Source organism: Podarcis muralis, chromosome 6 (assembly GCF_964188315.1).
Source record: "Podarcis muralis chromosome 6, rPodMur119.hap1.1, whole genome shotgun sequence".
Taxonomy (NCBI): domain Eukaryota; kingdom Metazoa; phylum Chordata; class Lepidosauria; order Squamata; family Lacertidae; genus Podarcis; species Podarcis muralis.
The window spans coordinates 101360083-101367544 of NC_135660.1; the positions used below are offsets into that span (position 1 = coordinate 101360083).

The following is a 7462-nucleotide window of genomic DNA, read 5'->3' on the forward strand; positions in this document are numbered from 1 at the left end:
CGCCATGTGCTCTCCACTCTCACATATATAGCACTTCCTGTTCCTTCTAGGCAGCTTCGGTTTTACTGCTCCCGGTGTTAAGGCTCTGGTAGCTGAGTGAGCCCTAGCACCGCCAATCTCCATCTGCTCTTCGCCCCCTCCCTGTGGAGGCGTGGACTGCGCACGCGCTGCCTCTCTGGGCAAGAGGGGGGGCACTCTCGCTGGTGTGCGTCCCCAACGCCCTTCTTCTTTGCTCCATGGGCGTTCTTCCTGCCTCACCCCAATCGACAGCGCTCTTTCAACCACTTGCTGAGTGGTTGTGGGTCTCTCTCCCCTTGCCATCTCATCCTTGATCTGTGGGCTCAATCCCTCCAAAAAAAGGTCTCTAACTGGCGGAGAATCCTTATCCCAATTCAGCGCGTTGACCAATGCAAAAAACCGGGAATGATACTGCCTTACGCTGGCTTTCCCTTGTCTTAGCCCAAATATGTCTTTCCGGGCAATGTCAATGTCTATGTTAGATAAGAAACAGGAGTCCATTGCCTTAATGAATGCATCTGCGCTTTGGAGCGCTGGATCCTTATCCCTCCACAGATTGCGCAGCCATGCTTTCGCGTCCCCATGCAGATGAGACAAAATAAACCCCACTTTCTCCCGCTCATCTCTAAAGTCTCTCTCCAGCAGCTGCAGCGCAAACAGCACGTCTGCTCGGAAATTGGGGTACTGCTGCAAATTCCCATCAAAATGAGATACAATGCTGCCTCCTCTCTTCCCCAACCCAATCCCCTCGGATCTGGGTCCCGGTAGCCCCTGCTTCACAAGCCCTTCCAACCTGGCTTGAAGATCTCTGCAGGCAGCTGCCGCTTCTTCCTCTCTCTTCCTGGATGCGATTATTTCAGCGCTGAGTTGTGTCACCGCTTCTTCCAGGGAAGCTATTTTCTGTTCTGTAGTCATCTCGCCCGACTTTTGTGAGCTCGCAAGGCACCAGTCTTCTGCCCTCCCTGCCTCGCTCCCGTAGCGATGCTTGAGGCGAAGAAAACCGATGAAACTGTGAGACGAGGCTTACTGTCAGAGACTGCCTCCAGGTCCCAGCTCACAGAAGACCAACGCTAGCCAGCAGAACTGTACAAAGTCTTTATTGAAGTTTAGTTCCCATTTTCAAACCCTAGCGTGCGTCTCTACGTCTAGACCCTAGACCAGCGAAGCCTCGTCTGAGTCTCCGCCCCCTGTACACCAGTTTAAGACTCTAGCCTTACTCCACCTTCTACGTTTCTCCTTCCGCCTCTGGGTCCTACTACCCCCCTGGGTGCCTTCCTTCCTGGACGCCTCGGAAGCGGACCCTTCGGACTCCTCCCCCTCTCTTCGGCGGGCTTTGGGACCCGGCTCCCTCTCCGGGCTGCTCATTGCGCCCCCCTCTTGTACATTTGAACTTGGCGCGCGCGCGCTGCCCCTGGCCTTCCTTTTGACCGTTTCCTCGCTCTCTGATGCAGGCGTGGCTAACCCTGACTCATGTCCTTCCGCTGACGGAAAGCTGCCTGCTGCCGATGCTTGGGACTCCTCCCCCTTACTGCTCTCCGGTGGGGAAGCTGGTCCCGATTTCCAGCTGCTGCTCTCTGAGTCCCCTCTGGCCCCTCCTTCCTGGGGTGTTCCCTCTGGCAACCCCCTAGCTCTGACCACGGGAGCCCCTTTCTGTGAATCCTCTGATTCGCTGGAGAGACTTAGAGACCTCGGCTGGCTATCATCGCTGACCTCTCCCTCGGATTCCTCTCCCTCGGTCTCTAATTCCTCCCTTTCCTTTCCCTCTGCTCCTGAACCCCTGACACATGCGGTTTTTACTGCAAACATTTTGCCAGACTTTGGCCTTGATTTGGAGTGAATCAGGCGATGTTGGGTTTTGGGGTGACCTTATGACCCCTGTCACTTACTTGGTTTGTCGGGCAAAATGCTAAAAAAATTCTACAATGTCTGGCAAAATGCTACAAGACTTTTGCCAGACTTTGGCACCAGTTTGGAGTGAACCGGACAATGATGGGTTTTTGATATTAATTATGAACCCCGGTTTGATGTATCAATTACTCTGTTTATGGGGTGTTACAAAATGTGGGGGGTTTGCTGCAAAACTTTTACCAAACATTAGTTTTGATGGGATCCCAGATTTGGGGGTTTGTAGTTAAATGAAGCATTCTTTCAGTGCTGCTCGGGAAATGTGCAGTTTCCGTCAGATCAAACTAATACTACTGGATAAAATTATATGGTTGTTGATTATCAGACAGTTCTCCCATTTATCAAGGAAAACGTCTGTTATGGGTGGCTTTTGCTTGGTGTGTGTGACTGTTGACAGACAGATTTGAAAAGGAACACAGCTTCCTCTGTTTGTCTCGCAGTAACTTACTGGCCTTTTTGATTATGCAGTCGGCTCGCCCAACACTTCCAGTTGGATTCCGAGGACAGGAAATGATTCTGCTAAAGGCTTTCTGTGAATATACCGGTAATTCCAGTTGATTTGATTTAATGGTCACATAAAGGCACTTTCTTTGGTTATAAAATGATGTTGTGAGTCTTATATCTGAGCAGTCAATAAACTCCCTCCCCCACAGAAACGCTTGTCTTCTTCTTCTGCTTGGCATCCATACAGTACTTACATGTTTGTTTAAAGAAAGACTAACCCCACCCCGAACCCCACCTCCAGCTTTCATCTTATTATTCTAGTGACTAGTCAGTGTTCATAGCAACACTTGCTTTTGTTCCTAGACAAACTGCCCTGAAAGACAGTTACTATGAACTACATGTGTCTTCTTGATATATAAGGTTGTTGCTAGTTTCTGAAAAACACTTCTTTATCTTTCAACAAGAAATAAATGAATAGGAGGCTGCTCTAAGGAAGAAGTGTGATTGCATCTGGAATATCAGACTCTCTGTATTTTTATTTATTTACTTGATTTAGGGGTGGCCACTTCACCCCCTGGCTATGCCCATGTCCCCAACTAACTGAGCTTCTTGGGATCATCCTGCCATGCTGTGAGCTACTACATTATCCTGCACTTTACAGAACCTTCCTTAAAGAATAAAAAACTGAGGCAAATTTCCAGTCTAAACAGGCTACACAAAAAGAAACAGCAGCGATTCTTTATGTTTGACTTGTGCTTGAGCGCCTGATATCTCAGAAAATCAACATCAGTGTTGGGGTGGGTGGGTCAGGGCATTTCCAAAATGTTATGATAGATGGAGCCATGGATGTGGCCAAGGGGGGCCAACTAAATAAAAATACATAGCTAACTGAGGTTCTGACCCCCTAACAAAAGGCCTGCCTCCACTAACAAAAATCCTGGCTACGCCCATGGATGAAGCCAACTACAGTAACTCTGGTTTTGTCCCCACCCAGAAGTGTAGCATGTGTGGGCCGTGGGGGCACAAATTTGTGTCAGGGGCACAAACAGGTGCCCCCACAGCAGGCTCCCTCATTGGTGCCTGGCTCCACGTGAGAAGGAGCTGACCTAAGCTGCAGTGCTTCTGCTGGCCACAGCTCTGTCCTTAGGTTAGGCCTGACCCAAGGAAGAGAGCAGGAGGGTGGGTGGCTGCAGTGCACCTCGCTCCCAGTCACAGCAGCAGCTCCGCCTCCGGGTCGCTTCTGACCTGGCGCACTCAAGGAGCCTGAGCAGCAGCTTCCCTGTCCCTCTCCTCCCCTGGACAGGGGCATGTGGGGCATGCCCCTCCCCCCTCGTTGAGTTCTGCAAAGGCAGCCCTGAGACTGAGGAGGAAGGAGCTCACTGCTCATGCCAACCCTAGAGAGGATGTAAGAAAGAAGCAGGCTGTTGGAGGACAGCCAAGAAACAATTGAGCTTGGTGGAGCAGTGCCCCAGTCCCCCTTAAGGACGAGCCTCCACTGACAGGGAGCAAGAAGGAATTTGAAATGGGGAACTACAATATTGGCATGGGAACTACAATAGCTCAATGTTGCAATTTGTCTACCCTACTTAATATTTACCATTAAGGAAAGTATAAAGTCATGGAGTAAATCCTTTCAGGTTGTTGATGTGAAGCAGCAGACCTCAATCTGATACTGCAAATGTTATAGAATTATTGAATATTCAGAAGTATACCTCTCCACCACTCCTTAGTCAGGCTAGTTTTGGGCATTTATGGCAAGATTATCCCAAGTGGAAAGGAATAATGTATTTTCACTGTTATGTATTCAGTGGTCTGTCTTTGCTTCCCATTGTCTCAGGAATTGGGTAATTACCATCTCAAAGGAATGGCCAGACTACCAGGAAAGGCAATCAGATAAGGCATTATCAGATAACCTGGCAGACAGGAAAAACAACATTCAAATTTCTATTGTAGAAATTTTCCTTTTCTGTGATGTAGGTATGATGTTTGTGGGGGTGGTCTTGAGCTCCAGGGCAGGGAATTTCAAAATGGCAAGCACACATTGTTTGCGGTCCTCCTCCTCTCTCCTGCGTGTGGGTGGAGCACCCTGTTGCAACAGTTTAATAAAGATCAGGCTTACTAGCTGCTTTGCTTCTCAATATTCTCTGGTTGGCCTCTGTTATTTTCTCCTACCGATGGAGAACCTACAAGGTTCTCCAATACATAAAGGAATAAGGGCAGATTTTGTTTACAACAACACAAAGCCATCTGAAACTGTCAAATAAACTGCAAGAGCAGCAATGGAAAATTGCTTTCACACACTGCAACTAGAAAGCCAGCAAAGCAGGGGAAAGGCTAGCTTTTTTAATTGACAAGTACCTTCTCTATGATGTGCTAGGCTTTGGTTTTTACGCATAGAAGTGTTATTCCTCACCTGTAGCTTGAGGTAGTATGGTCCATTTGGCCACCTCATTCTGCTGCATATGGAGAGTGCTGGAATTTTTAATTCTTAAGGAAACATTGTGTCAGGGGTTCAGGAGCAGAGGGACAGGAAAGGGAGGAATTAGAGACCGAGGGAGAGGAATCCGAGGGAGAGGTCAGCGATGATAGCCGTCCGAGGTCTCTAAGTCTCTCCAGCGAATCAGAGGATTCACAGAAAGGGGCTCCCGTGGTCAGAGCTAGGGGGTTGCCAGAGGGAACACCCCAGGAAGGAGGGGCCAGAGGGGACTCAGAAAGCAGCAGTTGGAAATCGGGACCAGCTTCCCCACCGGAGAGCAGTAAGGGGGAGGAGTCCCAAGCATCGGCAGCAGGCAGCTTTCCGTCAGCGGAAGGAGAGGAGTCAGGGTTAGCCACGCCTGCATCAGAGAGCGAGGAAACGGTCAAAAGGAAGGTCAGAGGCAGCGCGCGCGCGCCAAGTTCAAATGTGCAAGAGGGTGGCGCAATGAGCAGCCCGGATAGGGAGCCAGGTCCCAAAGCCCGCCGAAGAGAGGGGGAAGAGTCCGGGGGGTCCGCCTCCGAGGCGTCCAGGAAGGAAGGCACCCCGGGGGGTAGTAGGACCCAGAGGCGGAAGGAGAAACGAAGAAGGTGGAGTAAGGCTAGAGTCTTAAACTGGTGTACAGGGGGCGGAGACTCAGACGAGGCTTCGCTGGTCTAGGGTCTAGACGTAGAGACGCACGCTAGGGCTTGAAAATGGAAACTAAACTTCAATAAAGACTTTTGTACAGTTCTACTGGCTAGCGTTGGTCCTCTGTGAGCTGGGACCGGGAGGCAGTCTCTGACACATTGTGTCTATTTTTCCCACATGAGATGTTTCTTTACTTATATCAATAATGTTATGAAAGACTTGTAGCATGCTTCAAGCTGATTAGCACTTGGTGGCTGTGAAGCTTTAAATACAAAACAGACACATAGTGAAAAGATTTCTACACACTGAATTTTTTATTTATTTCACAGAGCAATTGCTTTCAGCTTTGCAGAGGAGCCCGTAGTATCCAAACTACAGTACTTCCGTGAGAGCTGTGAAGCAGAGCTCCCTCCACTGGCTCTGCAGTGACAGGACAGCTCCCTCGGGCCTCCTCTCCCCACAACTGTTATCTGGGGCAGCCATCAGTGGGAGAGCTTTGCTGGAGGTCCAGCTCCTGAACTGTGCCAGCTGGTCAACATAGGAACAACTGTTTAGTGATTTGTGACTGAGATTTGATATTCCTCTTCCCTCCCTGCCCCCTTTGCCTGTGGGTAGGGACCATCTTGCTTTGATTGCATTTAAGTTGTCTGGTGGCCTTGTTGGCTGAACAGCGAGGCACAAATGTTCCAAATAAATAAATCTCTATACACAGTATAGAAAATTAGTGATCTTTGTAATGTGTGATTTTGTAGTACTACTTTGTAGTAGGGTGGCCAGATACCACATAGTATTTGAGCAAGAACAGAAGACCAAATAAGTGAATAAGGCTAAAACCGGAGTGGGGGGTTCGGGGTGCAAATGTGATTTACAAATCATAGAATCATAGAGTTGGAAGAGACCACAAGGGCCATCGAGTCCAACCCCCTGCCAAGCAGGAAACACCATCAGAGCACTCCTGACATATGGTTGTCAAGCCTCTGCTTAAAGACCTCCAAAGAAGGAGACTCCACCACACTCCTTGGCAGCAAATTCCACTGTCGAACAGCTCTTACTGTCAGGAAGTTCTTCCTAATGTTTAGGTGGAATCTTCTTTCTTGTAGTTTGAATCCATTGCTCCGTGTCTGCTTCTCTGGAGCAGCAGAAAACAACCTTTCTCCCTCCTCTATATGACATCCTTTTATATATTTGAACATGGCTATCATATCACCCCTTAACCTCCTCTTCTCCAGGCTAAACATGCCCAGCTCCCTTAGCCGTTCCTCATAAGGCATTGTTTCCAGGCCTTTGACCATTTCGGTTGCCCTCCTCTGGACACGTTCCAGTTTGTCAGTGTCCTTCTTGAACTGTGGTGCCCAGAACTGGACACAGTACTCCAGGTAAGGTCTGACCAGAGCAGAATACAGTGGCACTATTACTTCCCTTGATCTAGATGCTATACTCCTATTGATGAGGCCCAGAATTGCATTGGCTTTTTTAGCTGCCGCGTCACACTGTTGGCTCATGTCAAGTTTGTGGTCAACCAGGACTCCTAGATCCTTTTCACATGTACTGCTCTCAAGCCAGGTGTCCCCCATCTTGTATATGTGCCTCTCATTTTTTTTGCCCAAGTGCAATACTTTACATTTCTCCCTGTTAAAGTTCATCTTGTTTGTTTTGGCCCAGTTCTCTAATCTGTCAAGGTCGTTTTGAAGTGTGATCCTGTCCTCTGGGGTGTTGGCCACCCCTCCCAGTTTGGTGTCATCTGCAAATTTGATCAGGATGCCCTTGAGTCCATCATCCAAGTCGTTGATAAAGATATTGAATAAGACCGGGCCCAAGACAGAACCCTGTGGCACCCCACTAGTCACTCTTCTCCAGGATGAAGAGAAACCATTGATGAGCACCCTTTGGGTTCGTTCGGTCAGTCAGCCAGTTACAAATCTACTGAGTGGTAGCTTCTCTACAAGAATATCATGGGGCACCTTGTCGAATGCCTTGCGTCAAGGCATCAAG

General features: G+C 48.9%; 1 long non-coding RNA gene across 1 annotated transcript; it reads left to right on the top strand.

The window, feature by feature from the left end:
- The first annotated feature begins 1810 nt into the window (after positions 1-1810).
- On the top strand, positions 1811-6196 carry LOC144328084 (uncharacterized). The gene is made up of 2 exons (XR_013393341.1): positions 1811-2467; positions 5800-6196. It is a non-coding gene; the product is annotated as an uncharacterized LOC144328084 (long non-coding RNA).
- Positions 6197-7462: the final 1266 nt, after the last annotated feature.